Genomic DNA, 19,433 nt, shown 5'->3' on the forward strand with positions numbered 1-19,433 from the left:
GGTCAACTTTCCTCAGGAAGTTAACAATGAAATGCCCGCTCACGTGGCAAACACAGATTTTTCAGATTTATCGCATCATGATATGGGATGAGGGAGTGAGTGAAGTTAGCTTTACGCCGTACTCAGCAATATTCCAGCTATATGGCGGCGGTCTGTAAATAATGAGTCTGTGATATGGTATGAAGTGGTATTGTGACGTGGTCGCCTAGGCTCGTGGAGTAGGTAATGTTAGAATGAATCGATCACTATCAATTTCGTTGAATGTTTTTATTCATTGTGATTATGTGTGATTGGGACACTGTTAGAAAAATGAACGTCGACTTGTAATGGCGCTTCTAACTGCTTGTGGCTCTTTGTAGACACGATGAAATAATGAAACTTCAAAACAGACACCATGACTAATGGTTAAATTACACAAAATATTAAAAAATTAGAACTTTTCTCCATAAGTTTATCGGTAGTCGATAAAAGAAGAAATTACAACAATGAATGCTATAACAAAACTCCTTATCATTCAGTAACATTACGTGTTAGATAACAGTTGAGAGCTGGAAAACACACGAGCAACAAACAAACGATAGTTCAAAGGCTGTTCTTACTGTTGCAGTGAGTTCCCGTCCAGCCAGTTTGACATGAACAGCTACCGTCAGTCTTGTCACACCCTCCATCACACCCAGCTCCACATGGTGCACAGCCTTGTCCGTAAAAGCCGTCTCTGCATTCTGGAAATTAACACATTCATTTTAATGTTGACCGCTGGCTTGTCACACCTTCCGTTACACCCAGCTTCACACGGGGTACAGACTTGTCCGTCTACGTAAAAGCCGCTACTGCATTCTGGAAATAATAAATTTATTTAAATGTTCACTCCATACAAATTGATAGAGATTCAAAACCACATGCTCATGATAATGTCGAAATTGCAGAGTCGACTCTGATCCTGGCAAAGGATTGTTTGGGTTCTCTCAAAGGGTTTTGACTTTTTGTATAACAATTATTGAGTTGTCATTGATAAAACTTTACGAGTGTTGTATGCTACTTTTCTTTAACATTGGATAATGTACAACATTCTCAAACATCTCTCAAATACGATATCAGTGTCCGAACACCCCGATATCTGTAGTTGAGCAAGTAGATATTCCCAGCGCATATATCCACTAGAAGAAACATTGACACAATAGATCTCCCCACATCCAACTGAGGGCAGGGGACCATGACTGCTGTAGTAGTATGTAAGTATCAGTCAATGGATCGAGTATTTCACATCAACGGGAAGAGTTTCAAACAGAAAATGCTTTTGAGAATAGCACTCATGCGTAACGTCCTTCGCCACAATGCCAAATGATTTGTGTTTAAATAATAACGAGGCAGTTCAAATACTTAAATAATATTAAGACCAACACATCATCTTCACCCATATACTACATTTGTACATTCCGTAAAATGTCTATCTTTCTGAAAGGCTCAATCATTTTGGTCGCATGAGAAAACGAAAGACGAGTGTCAGTGAATTTCCAACCTTGATATTCACGATGAGCAATTGAACAGCAATTAGAGAGTAATGCTGATATTATGAATGTCGATCAAACCTACTCCTGTCATGAGACGTAGGCACATAAAGAACCAACAGTCAAAACACGGTTGATGTTGAGGGACGTTCCTTATCATGTATAGTGCCTTCAGTATACATGTAAGTGGAAAACGTTGGGACAATACCGATTGTTGTACCTAGTCATTAAACTGCAAATAATACCTTCTTTATCTAATAATGAATTGACTTCCATATTTATAATAGTGTTTGGAAAACCTCAGTGTCATCAGGTCTTTTTGTAACAATGTCAGAAGAACATGGTAGCTCGTGTCTCGTCTTTCGATAGCAATTGTAAACCTGTAAATATTGATAGAGATCATTGTACACGGATGGCATGTAAAGTGTACGATGAAGTCACCAAAGGCCACTGCACTCCACCATCTTAGTAAACTACTGAGAGATGAAAATCACTAACCTAATGTAAAAGCATGTTAATTCAGGATAACCATGTAGCCCTGGATCAAGCGAAACAGACATCGAAACAGACTCAGTAGCGGAAAGGGTTAAATGAATAACAGGAACCTCCTTCTGAAAGTTGTATGCAGATGTAGCAACTCCCTGTCCTCAATGAGAAGTGGCAAAGAATTATGGCACATGGGAAAAAGGTTGTGGATATCCCCATCGATTGGAGGTGATGTGACAGTGGAAGTAAAACAATGAACGTGAGAGAACTTTAGAGACAATATGCAATCTGGAACTGTCTTAAATTCCTTAAACTATGCATCTGGAAGTTGACCGATAACCGGAAGGGGCAGTAGTGTGACAGTAGATCCTGATCCTTGATAAAGTTTAACCTCAAGACTACCCGGGCTCGACACAACTTGTGTTGGGGGTATAAGCGACTCCAAGTGACATCGGGGAGAAGTAGATGGCATAAAACCATACACATGGCATGCTCAAAGCACTGACATGTTACCCCTTGTCAACCAGTACAGAACCCTCCCTGTGAAGAATACAATTGGTCATCTGTCAGGCGCTCAAGGTCCAAATTCAGGCTACCATCGTACCATACCAGGTACCCAATTTTCTGCTGTGTGGACAGAGGCAATTTTGAACAAACTCAAGTGGGACCACATCTATCACATGTGCTTCGTTGTGGAGCAGGATTGAAATCCTAGAAAGTCTTAGCAGTCAAGGTCACGGTCACCCATCCAAAAGCTCTCCACGCCCAATGTTGCTTAACTTCAACTGATTCGTGACCTGTATACGCACAGGACCACACACCACCATCACCAGTGCCTTGTATTCGATGATCATAGAACACTGGAGTTTTTTATTCTATGTGCACTCAGAAATATTCCAGCTATATGGTGGCAATTGGGATATGATGACATGTGTCAGCCTGAACTACAGATCCTATTAGTCACCTCTTACGACAAGCATGGGTTGCTGAGGAACTCGGATCTTCCCTGGGCCTTTGGAGGCTGTAAGTACTGTAGACGGACAAAGGAGGCGGAATGATGGCCGAAAATGCGTAGCAACAACGAGATCGTCCAACAGCGACCACTCTCGTCTGCACAACAGATATTTGGTTCGGCTGATCCTTGGAGACACGAGGGGTCAAAACAAGCGTCGAAAGTTCTCGCTGAGGTACAAGTTGGATGAAGTGTCAAGTACATCATCGAGCCTTCATTGTAGATCGCTTCCAACTCATTGGACTTATGTTTAAAGTCTCTGCCCTTTGTCCTCCTGAGACCCGTTAAGATCCGGGGTAGAATAGGTCTTCAGCAACCCATGTGCTTGCCATAACAAGGCGACTATCTTGTCGTAAGAGGCGACTAACGGGATCGGGTGGTCAGTTTCGCTGACTTGGTTGACAAATGTCATCGGTTCCGAATTGCGCAGATCGATGCTCATGCTGTTGATCACTGGATTGTCTGGTCCAGACTCGATTATTTACAGACCGCCGCCATATAGCTGGAATATTGCTGAGTGCGGCGTAAAACTAAACTCACTCACTCACTCAATTGTCCTCCTGAATTCAGCTTTCGTATACACCTTTATCGTGCTGACATGGTGAACATCGCGCATCCAACTGCATATACCGATACTGTCCATAGATGGTGAGTGAGGATCGTATGATGAAAATGTTTTCTTGCAGTTTGAGTGGACTTTCAATTCCCGATCTCTGCGTCGTACTTGTCCATTCCTGGAGATTAGTTATCTCCTTCTTAAATGTATGTTTGGTGCTTTAAGACAACAGTGATGTATAATGGCTAAAACGCACGTGTGGCACATCTGGGTCCTGTCCAGCCAGCTTTACATCTACAGTTCCCAGTGTCAAGCTCGCATGTCCCCGGCTTACAACCTGTTTCACACTTTACACAGTTTCCTCTGTCCATGTAATAGCCGGTCCTGCATTCTGGAACGGACGGAGAATACAGCATGTGGGGAGATATTGGCTCATGGCCCAGCCGTACAGGTTGTTGGCGTCAAGATAGAGGATGCTCGAATCGTGACCTGGACCGTATTGGTTGTTGGCTTTGGCGTATCGCTTGGATGCCATGGAAATCCCGCCTTGGAAGCCTTTCTCCACGAACAGGTGCATGTCATAATCTGTATTTTCAACAAGGCATCCCAAGAGAGACCCTGGGATGAGAAGTACCACGCGGGGTCCAGGTCGTACTGTTTCGAGCATATTTTCCCGAATATCTCGAACACGTCGGCCAGCAGCAGCACGTCCGTTGTCAGGTACAGGTCGTGGTAGTCACCCAGAGTCTTGCAGCCCAGTTTGTCCCACACGTTAAGGGGGTGCACGTAATCGTCCGGGGTGTTGGCCGAGTCGGTCAAGTTGCTGTGAAATCGGTCGATGGGAGGTAATTGCGTCTCGTTGAACATGGAGAAATCGTCCATGTATTCGTAGGGGTAGACTCCCTTCCGGAGCAGCAGAGGTCGAGTCTTGGTGTCGGTGAATCGATTGGTGATGTCGAAGTCGTTCGGGTCGTTGGCTATCCAGAGACGACAGCAGGAACTGAACTTAGTCGATGAATTTCAGACCGTCTAAGGAGAACGAGATGTATTTTTTCCATGTTGTTGGGGATGCACGCCAGGTTGCCATCGACCTTCGAGATGGCCTGCATGATCAAGTGAGCATTGTACCCGCGAAGATTGCGCCTCTGTACTTACCGGTGACGTGGCAATGACGTCATGACATCTCCATTCGGGGTTCGTCGCACATGTGGCAATTCTTAGCCTTAATATGAGTTCGCCAGTCGTCTTGGTTCATGTGAATGGGGGCGATGGTGTACAACCGTTTCCTGATGAATTTCTCTTCGTTTTGCAAGCACATGAGAAATCGTTCGACCGCGTCGGGACCTCTGTAGACCACGGGAGCGCTCGTTTGTCCGTTGCATCGAACGACCACGTACCCGAACCCACAGTCTTCGTGCTCTTGCGTTTTGTGCGTGAAACTTTTTTCCGGGGATGGAGTGACGGTGTCGATGTTTTTTGATGAGGGCTTTCGAAGTCGGCGTAGATGACGTAAGGCACTGACATTTGATGCTTGTGGTTGACAAATTTCAAGACGTTGTCGCTTGGCATGTCGATTCGGAAGGCCGTCTGTCCCATGCCCCGGCAATCCTCCCTGTGTGATTCCAGCAGGTCGGCCTGGGTGAAGCCATGCAAGCAGTGTTCGCAGAAGTGTTTTGTCCATTGTGTTTCGATTGATTGTGCAACAGTCTGCTGAAGCTTTTTATCCATGCGTAGTGACGCTTGTCGTCGTCTCGCTGAATCATGAATCCCTCGAGGGAGGGAGGGAGCTGATCCTGTGCACGATCGTTGTGTTCACTTCGTGTCCGAAGACGTTGATGGCTATGTGTTTATTCTGTTTTTCGATTTTGGTCATCTGGGAAATGGGAGTGGGTTCGTCTATGCCGCCCCACTCGAGCCCGTCGTCTTTGGGATAGCTGGAAAGTCTGTCCGAATGTGCGTTGGCTGGAAACAGCGCGGATCTGATCGCTACCCTTATGCAATCGTCGCCTTTGTTTTTGACGTTGACCATGGCCTGCTTTTTCTCGTAGTACGGTGACAGGTCCAGGTACGTTACGCCTTTGAACGGCACGTAGTTCGCCACGTCCAGGTAGAACGTGTCGATCGTGTCCACGACCCAGCCCGAGCCCATGTGGGTGTAGCGTTCCAGCAATTCTCATATTTTTGCCAACGAGGTGTCGATGGACTTCTTGCTTGCCTCTGAAGAAGGGCTGGACGTGCTCGGTGGTGCCATCCATCTGCTGTTTTTCCAACGACATTTTCACCGTGAGTTGAAATTTGAGGCTTCCCAGATCATTCAGTTCCTCACTGACTTTGTCAGCAATCAGGGGGCTGATGTCGTTGACGTCCATGATCTTGTTGACGTCCATCCGACAGCCTCTCAGATACTTACCTATGGCGTGCTTCGTCCGTGCAAACCGCAGTTCACCGGGTTTGTGTTCCTCCTCCAGCAGTTCAACGAGCTCGGGTTCGTCGACATGAGGAAAGTCGAGCAATCTCAACAGCTGAGGTTTCCTCAAACGGGAGTAACCGTTCACTCCACGTTCTTTGGCAATCTTTTTCAGTTCTCGAACAGTTGGCATTGTCGAATAATCCGCAAAAGTTCTTTTCGAGACCTCAGTATTGTGATCCCAACAAGGTTACCTTCACACTACGAAGGTTGTTGATAATGCAAGCAAATGTTAACGAATTTATAGTTCAGTTGCTTATATATCTAGATGCGAAGTCAAATCTCTAATAGGTTTGTAAAAAATTGTGAAAACAAATTCGCCAAAATCTTGGCTGAACCTGGGATTCGAACGCTGGACCTCAGTATTGTGAGCTCGGTTATGTTACCTTCACACCATGATCCGTTCTGCACAGACAGTGTAAAATATCAGATGTTTATTCTCAACAGTCAGTTGCGTTTGTTGAGGTAGTCTCTTTTCGTCAAGTAGATGAGATGGCCTCGTACGGTGTCCGCTCCGTGGGCTTTGCAATGGCGATAATGGCATTTCACGCCCACGCTGCACATTTCACACGTGTAATCCACGAAACCTTTTCGTATGGACATCATGTGGTTGCCGCAATAGTCGGCAATGCATTTCCTGCCACAGGTTTCGGCTTTGCAGAGCAGCACGTACTTGCAGTTATTCAACGCATGTCTTCCCATCTTGATGGCGTGTTTTTCGTGCGCGAGTTGGGCATTGATGTAATCAATTCTCTGCATGCGTTTTTTTATCGTACTCGGCTTGCGCGGCCTGCAGTTTCTCCATGGCTATATTGTGACGTTTACGTTTCGCTTCAATTTCAGCTGCTTTGGACGTTCGTAATTTGGAAAATAGGTAATTGCTGCCAGAAAATGCGAGGGCGTTGACTAATGCCCCGCCGACCATCATCGCGATCGTGGCCATCTTTTTATGATATGTTATTTACGATGTTATTTCAATATGTTTCTGGAATGATGCCTTGCTTGACGAGCATATCTTTGGTGGCCGTCACCAATCCTAACTCGAACACGAGCATGCCCATGTCTTGCAGGTTGAAATCGAGTTTGGGTGCTGGTTGTTTGGTGATCAGTTTACTCAATCGAGCGTAGCCTATGGCCAGTACGCTTACCACGATGGCGTGATACGCGTCGTTGACGAACGTTTTTCCATCGGTTGTTGACATTTTTTTATAACATGATGTGAGGGTTTACTTCTAATTGAGGGGCGGGTACTGCTGTCCGGGGTTTTGGTGATGTCTTCGGGTTGAATTTGTACAGCAATACGGTGATGACGGTGGTGATGCATGCTGCCGTCGTTATGGTATAACAAATCCATTGACGAGTTTTTTTCTGCTTATTAGCTAACTGACCTTTGCGACTGGCGGCTACTTTTTGGGGATCCTTCTTTCTTCTGGTTACGGTATCAATCATTTGTTCCGTCGTCTGCTGTCTTTGCTGTCTTTGGTGACAGCAGCATCCTTCTTCTCCTCCTCCTCTCACATCTTGTACACTGTTATCATTATTTTCTTCTTTAAATTGGGAATGCTTTGCCGTGATGATCGCCGCGGTCAACGGAGCTAAAAACATGCTGTACCTGTGGTACAGCATGCAGCTGATGGCGCTCAAAGCTCAAAGGATCTTTCTCGAGATCTTCCCACAGGTAAAGTCGACGTTCCGACGGAATGGGAAGGATGTAGGAGGCTATGTCAGCGCCACCAGTGTTTCTCGCTTGTCGTTTTTATTATTGTCGTCATCCAACATTGGTTTGAGAAGTTCGTCGCACTCCATGTTATAATGTGACAAGCAATATTTAGGTCTAATAAAATGAAATCCGATGTACGTGAAACACATCGAGATGAAAGCCAAATTGCACACGACGAGCGTTTCGAACATCTTTTTTTGCTGAAGCTATGCGTGGATTTTGCTAGAATTTTGCTGAAGCTATGATTGAATTTTGTCAGAATTTTGCTTGAATTTTGTCAGAATTGTGCTGAAGCCATGCATGAATTTGCTAGAATTTTGCTAGAACTTTGCTGAAGCTATGCTTGAATTTACTAGAATTTTGCTAGAAGTTTCCTGAAGTTATGCTTGAATTTTGCTGCGAGTTTGCTAGAAGTTTGCTATGCTTGAATTTACTAGAATTTTGCTAGAAGTTTGCTGAAGTTATGCTTGAATTTTGCTGCAAGTTTGCTAGAAGCTAGCAGACTTTGTACTCTAAGGGTTTGTTGGTTTTCAGCAGGAGTTTGGCGTGTTTCGTTTCGGCGAGCTGTTTCTTCAGTCGTTCTCGTTTGGTCACGATCACGTCGTTTTCTCGCAAGCAGTCCTCAAACGAATCCCTGTCCTTGCAGTTAAACAGGGCGACCCATCGCGTCAGTTCCCGTAAATCTTCCAGCACCGAGTTGAATTTCGGAGTCAGCACCCAAACGCTGTGCTTCGTGTGTTGGCCAGAGAAGGCCAGATACGACAGCGCGTCTCGTTTTTTAACCATCTCCTTGTTGGCGCTGCAGTCGTCCAGGATGAAGAGCGTTGATTTACCTTTCAACTTGTCGTGATAAACGCGCAACCAGTCCTGCAGACGAGTTCCAGGATCGATTTTATGCACGTCCGGATCCGTCATCACAGAGAATGACGATGTGGTCGAACACGTTGTGATAGTATCCTTCCAACATGTCCAGCACGAATGCCGTCTTGCCGCACCCCATCTGACCGCACACGATGGCACAGTGGGGATCGCGAGGTAAATCAATAAATGGCTTGCACGAATCTTCCATTGTCTATATTTAGTTGCGAATCCATAATTACATACGAATATAATTTCAATTTACTGCCCGGACTTTGAGCTTTCTTGGTGATTTGGATGGTGATCCCCTCGCTGCCATTGTCGATGCGACGTCCGCTGCCGTGTAGTCTGTCATCGTCCGTGGATCGCATGTCTAGCCACAGTGCGTAATTTTTATTAAGGTATTTATGGAGCGTCACGTAGGGCAAACCCAGGTCTTTGACGATGTCGTTGACTTTAGACGAGTGTCGCTTGATGGTCGATAGTTTTTGTATCTCGTCCCACTGCTGGTAAGCTCGCATGCCTTGACTGAACAGCTGGTTGGGCACGTTCAGGTTGATGTTCCACAACATGTCGCTCTTGTCCTTGACGATCGCGTCGTACAGGATGGACAGCTTTCCCGAGTACTGGTTGCGAATCTGCCAGGCCAGTTCCGTGCTCGTGACCATGTCGAACTCTAGCGAGAATACACGAACACAACATGTTTATGGCAAACTCTCTGTGGTTGGTTGGTTGTTTAACGTTGCACCAAGCTATATGGCGGTGGTATGTAAATAATCGAGTCTGCACTAGACAAGCCAGTGATCAACAACATACAAGTGATTGTATAATATACTGATGGTACATATATTGATACACACACAGACGCACATAAAAACACATGCATGCGCGCATGTACACAGACACACACACACACACAGCCCCTGTGCATTGGCTGTTAGAAGCAGATCTCACACGAGATGATAGAATATAAGACAACAGTGATGTATAATGGCTAAAACGCACGTGTGGCACATCTGGGTCCTGTCCAGCCAGCTTTACATCTACAGTTCCCAGTGTCAAGCTCGCAAGTCCCAGGCTTACAACCTGTTTCACACTTTACACAGTTTCCTCTGTCCATGTAATAGCCGGTCCTGCATTCTGGAACGGACGGAGAATACAGCATACACATGTGGCTTGACTTAAAATGATGTTGCTGGACATGAAACACGAACATGCTGGTTTTAAAGATCAAATATGCCATGATGACCATGAGTGAGTGAGTGAGTGAGTTTAGTTTTACGCCGCACTCAGCAATATTCCAGCTATATGGCGGCGGTCTGTAAATAATCGAGTCTGGACCAGACAATCCAGTGATCAACAGCATGAGCATCGATCTGCGCAATTGAGAACCGATGACATGTGTCAACCAAGTCAGCGAGCCTGACCACCCGATCCCGTTAGTCGCCTCTTACGACAAGCATAGTCGCCTTTTACGACAAGCATGGGTTACTGAAGACCAATTCTAACCCGGGACCTTCACGGGTACCATGATGACCATGAAGCGTTGGTGCATCGAAAATACACATGCTTTTGACACACATAGATCTATTGGCACATACCTATTTTTCTACAGGTTGTAGTACAGCAGATCGAGTCTGCATTCATAAACATCCCAAGTGCGAAGTGCAAATGAGGTTTTCAACACATATATCACAGGACGAAAAACCGGATAGTAAACCATTGAAATAAACGTAAATACAGTAGGAAATACATGCCATAACCGGATTTACGTATGTTTTCAGATATTTCCTAACTTCGGGCATATATTTCATATGAATCTCTACCTTTGAAACATATGCTCATCGTACATTTTCGTATGCACAAGAACCTGTCATGTATGGCATGACCGGATTGTCAGGTATTTCCAAACATGAATTGCAAAACAGATACCCCAAAAAATACATGATAATACAGTATTTCCGATGCATTCCTTTGAATTTCAATGGGTGCTGAAATTTACGATTTCGTTCTAAGTTTACCCAGGTTGGAAACATGTAAATTTACTTAGGCGGAGAAACACTTGTTAATTTTCACATGTGCAAATGTTTACATACCTTAGATATTTATGTATCATACCGGATTTCAGGGGAATGTATATGAACGGTTCATACACCTTCATGTTACCTGTGCTCAAGCAAGATGATCATTTGTTTCCATCATGTGAATTACTTGGTTCATGTAATTTCATTTTCACACCTTTTAGTACGTTTGAAATCAACGTTCACGTGACCTCATTATTCTTATCATCAAAAGAGCCTGACTAAGAAAGCGGTATTACGCAAGCTAACGTGGCTTATTAAGCTGCGCTCGCACTTGTTGCTAGTATCAGTTACGCTTTGTCTGCGGTGTTTGCAAATCTTGTGAGCGGTGAACAAAAGGGCGATGAGCTGCCCCTTCGTCCTTGCAAGTGTCCCTAGCTGTCCCAACAGAATAGCACTTTATCTCTCTTGTAGTCTGTCTCACAGTCCCTGAACCACATTATTTTCCCCGCTGACAAGCCCTCTCTGCAGTGCTAAAGCCCTAAATAAAGTAAGTCTAGATTTCCACAGGTTCTGAATCTCTAGTCTCCCTGGGTCTCCTTTCCAATTTAAATGGGCTTGTTTTTTACTATCAATATTACTAAGCATTAGTCTATCTCTCTTTGAGCACTGCCAAATACGCTACACGATGCAACTAGTAATTTCTTAAGTCTCTTCAGCTCACGCATCAGTACTGTAAAATAAGTTTTGGCAGTACATAATTGGAATATTATTGCACTGCATGTGACCTTTGTTAATAGTCTCACGGTGCCTGAACCATGTTATTTTTCCTTCCGCTCAGCCTTTGCTGTAATAACGCCACACAAAAAATAGTTTTTATCGTGTACCGATTATGTCCGAATGGCACAGGCGGGTGCGTTCTCTGAGTATATCATTGGCATGTTGGGCCTCTGTGCCTTTTGTAAAACTTGTCTTGATTGTCCTGTTTAAATTGACGATCCATAAACCGAGAGTCCGAAAGCAAATGTCACACAAGTAAATGTGATGTTGCATTGCTGCAATTTTCCATGTCGGAGAAGTCCTTCTAACAAGATATATATTCCGTTGTTTGGAGCAGGCCTATGACTATTACGCCCCGGTGTTGTTAAACATCTTGCCGACCTTTAACCTGACATAGACGCAGACCTCGCATGTTCAAGTTCAGATCTGACAGGTGCCGAAAATATTGATTCCGGCAAGAATGCAATATCTCAGTGGGTTATTGTTTTCCTAAGTAAGTGGAGTGCTTTCTACAACATTGGAGATAATGATATCGTTGTCTTCCTGATATTCCCCCGAACGGAAGCTCTACCCATTTATGGTACAATGTGTAAGTTACAGATTTGTAGGGAATAGTCTTAAGACTTTTCTACTTTGACCAGGATTCTTCGAACTTGCAACAGTCGTTTGAGAAGATCAAGAGAGAAAGGGGTAGTGTGCAATGTATCTGGCGGACGTATATGGAGAAAGTTCGAAGAATGTTTCTGTATAAATACAATAATAGAAATACCGGTTATGTTTGAAACGTACCCTCAATCTGATAGCCAGTGAGATTATTGTGAAAGATCGCAATATGTATCTGAAACGGGCCCAGATAAAAGTACATGTCATTCATTCCCACGTTATATCCCCTTTATAGACACGGGGCATGGTTGTTACAGGTAGGGCAAACACTTTCTTCTATAGGTATCTGCCTGTTTCACGCTACATACATGTATTCAGATTACTGAGAAAGGTAGCGACGCAGGTTCTCCTCCATCACACATATAATTCTATAGATATCCAGTGATTAGGGATAGCGCTGCAGCAACTTATTGAAATTTACGACATACACTATCATCTGCAGTAGAACTGCTATACCCAGCATCGTATTTATTTCTCTCTTACATAAGGTGAAATGTCACAGGGTTGTCATGGTAACGATAATTTGGCATACTATTTATTGTCTTATTCTTTTATCTGCGATTAGAATTTAAATCAGTTTTGGCGTGAGCATCTTTAGAGAAAAGAAGCTGTAAAACGAATATTAATGTGATCGAACCTATAGGCCTTTGTCAAAGCGCGTTTCAAGCCACCTACATAAAAAACCTTTATGATAAATATCTGCTAATCCATGGCACGATTCCAACCATAGCATGAGCATGTGTTTGTGAATCATAATCAAAAAGTGATGTTACGAGGCGTCCATGCCGCGTCAACAACACATGGAAACGCACGAGAATTGCAATACGGGCCCCTAAACCACTGATGCTCCGTGACCTGGAGACACAATTCATGTGATTGAGCGTATGTAGGCAAAAGACAAAATGGATACTCGTGCTGTTATGCTTTTGAATTATTAAGCATTCGTTCTTGTCACGGGATACAAGTATACGTTCCAGTTTCAACCAAATGTACATTCGAAGGATATCGAAATCTAGGTTAAACTATTGGAATCATATTTACAATTAAAAGACTCAAACAATGGTCTGTTGTACAAATATTTTGTTTTCCATATCTTGTCCCGATCTGTATCCAGTGACCATACAATAGTGTATTATATAGTCTCTGTTTTATCATAGTCAGAGAACGATATTATTTTCCCTTCCGCCCAGCCCTTACTGTAATGCTTACGCCCTAAATGAAGCATATCTAGATATTCCCAGGTTCAGCGCAGGGGGTTCGTGTTACAGAGTAAACAATACCAAACACCGGCGGCTGGCGGGGACCAACATCTTCAGTAACATTTACATCTGCCAACGCTTAATTCGCAAGTGGTGAGGCAATACGCTAATGAGGCTAAGGATCCTGTACCATGCTTGTGAAATATCTATGATGCCTTATATGAAGTCTATAATCTAAGCAAGTCTAGCTATGTATGGCTTTAAGTCACTGCTTGAAGAAAAGCTCCTTTAGAATTTGATTTGGTAAATATTAGTATTTCACTGACTCAATCACATTCGAAAACGCATAGCAGCCTATAATTCATTGTGATTATGATTAAGCCATCACTGTAAAACACTGGGGTTCTTTCCTTTGAGTTAACTGACAGGCTTTCGGTATCAAATATTTAGAACTCCAGCCAAAGGTGGAAATATGGCGTTTTTGTAATGCTTTTGTTGCACTTAATGATAAGTGATTGTTAAATGTACATATGATGTTTTTGAAGGATAATCTCAGCTGACTCCGAGACTTGGCACGTGTTTTCCCCCACTCTTTCCACACCCATCCTTCAGTTTTTATGTTTGTGACATGATCTGCACACTGATAATTTAAAGCAGGTATATAAATAATTACTGTTTGCAATCTTTACCCAATGTAGTTTTCCATTTATTTAGCAATTTTCAGTTTCTATTAATTTCTGGAAATTTTGTACGGAGGTACATTTAATTAACAGTTTCACCCAATAACAGTAAAGCATAGTTATAAAACGTTTCGGTACTTTGATAACTTTAATAAGTTCACATTATATTCCATGATATTGGGATGCCAAAATGATTAACATTAATATATAATGTATAACAAATCAGACAGCAAAAAGCAAAAATTAAAAACGCATAAGCAACATAAATGATGTCAGGTAATTACAGAAACTGCTTAGTTATCTCACTTTATGAACTAATTGCAATCACTACAGTTTTCTATAATCTACATAAGAGATGGAATCAAAATAGGTGTACAGTATATTCCGTCGTAAAAGAGGCCATCTGACGTAGTGGTGTAACGATTCATCGATAGTATCGATGTTTGCATACTCAACTATGCGATACGAATGCATCAATACAAAACACATTTAGGCAATACATCAGGATATTAATATCGTAAGGGCTGTGATACATCGATGTATCGCCACAATAGACGATATATCCCGATACTACTTAAGTACTACTGAAAGTTGTAAGGAGTATTGCATTAGGAAAAGGAAGGGAGTCTCTTTGAAATTCTTCTGAAGTGAACCTTGTACTGTGAGACGAACATAAGAATAATGCCGACCTGTCATTTGAACCCGTGCATCTGAATAGCAGTGCAGTCCATTTTACCATTAAGGTGCCGAGGGTATGTACAACGATAAACTGTCAGTGTTGGCATTGTCTTGGTTATTGTGTAACAGTGTTGAATGTACTGGCGAATTGCACATTTATCAAAATCATCAAATTCAATTTTCCCTTCAGTACGAGTACGCACTTTCCCTGGGCTTGTGAACTTACTGGTACCCATCGCGGGAACGCATTTACCAGGCGCGTAGCAAGCCAATTTTTGTCGTGTAAGCCCGATAGGCTGCAAAGCTGTATATTTAGTTAGTGTTGAGGCCTTGCCCAACTTTCATTTTCAAAATCATGTCTAAGCCCGGGGCTTTTTTCATGGTGATAATTTCAAAAACCCAAATCACTTTATTAGGCATTGGGCTAGAAATGGAATTTTAACAATTAAGGACCTTTGTAATGAAGATATTTTAAGTCTTTTGAAGATCTGAAATTCACATTTGATATTGGAGGAACATATATGGTTTTTGTAATGTTGATAGTGAAACTTTATGTCATGTATATTGGGAATGTGTTGTAACTCAAACCTTCTGGAAAGAACTTGAAAACTGGATAATCCAAAACAAACAGAAATTTGAAAAAAGAAAGACTTGGGTTTGTTTTGGTTTTTGGTAATAAGCCATTGCTAAATCATATAATTTTTTATGCTAAAAGTCATATATATATACTTGCACTTTAAAGAATAGAATTCCAAAAGTTAATAATGTCGTAAATGTTTTTTAAAGACACTTACACGGTTGAAAAATTCATATCCAGAAGGAACAATAATTTTGATAATTTTCAGAGAAATGGTTTCCTTTATCCTCAGTTTTCTATCTCTGACTTAATCTGTAATCAAACTTGAAGAACTTTATTGCATTATAATTTCTTCATGCTACCAGTTGATGAACTTTGATCATGCATATGTACACTTTTTGCTTTACTTTATATGCTCGTATTCAATTATGGGAACAATTGAAAAAAAATCACAAAGAGTTTAAGGTAGCTGATCACGTGATCATTATCGTATTATAGTTTCAGACCATCACACCGATTACAAATGAGATATTCTTCAAGATCATTAAGGTTAACAGCTGTGTTTGTTCAAACCTGCCATAGAAAGTCAAGTGAGTGTATGAGTGGGTTTTTTTTTCCAACACGTGGGCGGACATACATACATACGATTGCAACCGCTTCACAATATATTATATGCACAAATATTCTACATACACAATGAATTTTAGTAGAGTGGGTCGTTTATGTTTCCGTAGTTCCACCAGAAGACATTTTGGATAATAAATATCACACTTTTGATATAATCATGCACAATTAAGTGTTTTGCCATATATTCTTACAAACTTAGCTGCAAATACTTGCAATACTGCTGACTCACCTTTAAGCAATATTTACGTATTCACCCACTAAGTCTTTTGTCACTCCAGATGTTTTGTATGCATGCGTTGGTTATGTACAGCAAAGTATACCATGTATACAACAGTATTTCTAAGTAACCCACCTTCGTCACACTTTGGTGTGAAAGGTGTCAGTTGAGTTTACACAGGACCCTTTGTGTGCCCTGTTGATACTATTTACACTCATATGGTCCTGCTTGCAGGTGCAATATAGCCATTATGTCACTGCATTCACCATACATTACGGATTTCCATATTGCATAAATACCTACACTGAGCACTTATCATCTTAACTTGACAACGACTGGTAAACATCTTTTGTCTTCAATGAATAACCTGTAAACACCATTCGACAGCTTAACTACTGCACCTGTGACAAACAAATGTACTATGTGAACACCGAGAGGAGAGAGCAAGGTTCACATTCGTCATGTAGAGGCACCTTTAGGACAATTGTTCATGTAGCTATGAGAAGAAGTACTGCAACCTTGAATATGACTTAGTTCTTTGTCCAGGAAATGTATACCAGTTCAGGTATAAAAAGAGGGGAATGGTATTACAACAGCACGTAGCTCTCTTGATTCCAGCAGCGAGATTCCGACTTGGTTTCTGTTAAACCCGGCAAAGCCATAACATGCCATTACACTGATTAACAGTTCACAGAGGTGTCATAGCTCAGCACAGTTATCATTGAGGTACACAAACCAAAATAATGTTCAACACGACCCCCTATGAAACTACGTTAGTGTTAAGTATCATGTGCACACATCGCACGTTGACAATGTTTTTCTCAAACTAATACATCGAAGTGTTCAAACTAACACATTGAAGTGTTCAAACTAATACATCGAAGTGTCCAAACTAATACATCGAAGTGTAAAGAAAGGAAAGAAAAAGAAAGAAATAAAAAAATAAAAAAAATTGTTTTCGTGTAAGCCCGGTAGGTTGCAAAGCTTTATATTTAGTTAGTGTTGAGAGCTTGCCAAACTTTTCAAAATCATGTGTGACCCCGGGCTTTTTTTCATAATGGTAGCTACGCCCCTGTTTACCTTCGTCCTTTATTTTGCGCAAGGTATTGACAGATATACCAGTAGCATCGCTGGCTTTTTTGAGTGCACTGTGTGTGCTGTCGGAAATAGTACACATGTACTGAATGACATTGTAGGCAACCTCACGTGTTTGTGAATGAATGACTTGACCCCGTTTACCCAATTTAGAGTGCGACATGATAAGTTTCAAATACCTGCAGAGTTTGATACTCTTTTTACAGTCCAATTTACAAGATACTAGTATACACATGCTCGAGCAGAAACACGACATTTCCGAATCATTGCGCAGAAAGTGATTACTGCAAGGATCACAAAAATCACGTGCCCGAAGTTTTCACACCTGTTCCCCCTTCGAGTAGGTAGTGGATCAGTTCACGACACGCTCCCAGCTCTCCTTTAACAAACGCGTCTTCCGCGCACCTCATTCTAATGTTGGTTGGACAGTAGGAATATTTGTTTGTATCTGTTACATGCATGAACAAAGTAGTTGGTGTAGAAGTGATAGAGTGTGAACATTTTTCAAACTCTGTGAACTGTACAATATTTGTCTTCAAGCAATTGAAATATGTTTTAGTTGTTTGACAAATAACACCATTTATTCACAACTATGAATGATGTCTTAGCTTTGTTAAGAAAGAGAACAAAGATAAGATACAATTTAGACAGCAGACTTAACAGTTTTTTCAGTGATTGTGAATTCTGATATAAATTACATTGAACTGTTTGTGAAAGAATTGGTGTGGAAACACAACTTCCAAAGGAAACTTCAGTTTCAAATGTATTTTAAGGTGTGCTGAACATGTTTGACTGTACCTTCTTCAACATGAAATGCTGAAATTTTATGAGATCAACAACTCTTTAAGTGTGTGTGTGTGAAAGTAATACAGGTTTTAATTAATGTATAACTATTTGTAGTCACGATATGGCTGAAATACTGCCACTGTGACTGTAAACTTTAATTCACTCACTCACTCATGATATATCGTCTCGCCTCATTAAACTGGTATCAGGATGTATCGTCTCTACACTTAGACTACGAAGCACAGCTCTAATACCAAGTATGTGCATATTTACACATGTAAAACAGGTCTTCACATCAGTAATACATTGTAATCATCTTTTTCGAAAGTATAGATAATGAAATTTGTGCAGCTATGTGAACACACCTGTCTGTGTTTTATTGCAGTAAGCTGTCTCCCCTTGTATGTCATATATAAGAAGTGTACCTAAGGTCAATTATTTAAACTATAATGTAATTTCCATTACAAAAAAGTATAAACGGTATTACCTACTGATCAGAAAGGCTTATCAGTACCCCACCGCCACCCTCCCACCCTAGGCCTACCCCATCCTACACCCTCTCCCTCTCACACACATGCACACACACACACACTCCTTAACATGCATAGACCCAATATTGTAACCTTTCAAACAGACATTATGTGTATGTCAAGAAATTAAGGAAGGCACGTTAATAGTGGTGCTCAGTCATGTGTATCACTTCGCCATGTGTTTCTTATGATCTCCGTGCATTATGGCGTGGTCCGACGCGCTAATGAACCCGATGTGACAGTTACATTACAGAACCATTGAAATACATGTTAAAGTAGTGTTAATCTTGTAACACCATATTTACCCATTACCAACCTTTTACGCGTGTACTAATATATGACAAACCTAACCCTGGTCATACGAGATTTCAAAGGTATTGAAATGCATGTCCTACAATCACAGCATTTACATACGTTACACATGCTAGAAAACACATGAAAATAATGGCCAGATTACACACCTGTGAAATACCAGTAAATACAGACTTGAGTGTTCATTTATTTTAACACCACTTTAAACATGTGTAAATCTGACAGCCAGATGAAACGTAGATTTCAAACGTTGTTCATATGGCCGCCGGATGAAACACATATATTCCCTAATGTTAGTACATTTGGGTAATACAGTCATTTTGTGTGGTGTTACATCGCTATTTGCAAAGAAAATATGTCATAGCACCAAACTAAAAAAGCAAACAATTCACATTACATAGTTACAATTTAGGATACAGGTCAAATTTCCTCAGGTAGTTAACAATGAGATGCCCACTCACGCGGCAAAAAACAGATCTTCCAGATTTATCACATCATGATATGGTAGGAAGTGATATTGTGACGTGGTCACCTAGGCTCGTAGATTAGGTACTTTTAGAATGAATCGATCACTATCAATTTCGTTGAATGTTTTTCTTGAATGCCAGTATGTGTCATTGGAACACTGTTAGAAAAATGAACGTCGACTTGTAATGGCGCT

The sequence above is a fragment of the Haliotis rubra genome, unplaced genomic scaffold (genome assembly GCF_003918875.1).
Source record: "Haliotis rubra isolate DU_JTF1 unplaced genomic scaffold, ASM391887v1 Scf1497, whole genome shotgun sequence".
In the NCBI taxonomy this organism is placed as follows: Eukaryota; Metazoa; Mollusca; class Gastropoda; order Lepetellida; family Haliotidae; genus Haliotis; species Haliotis rubra.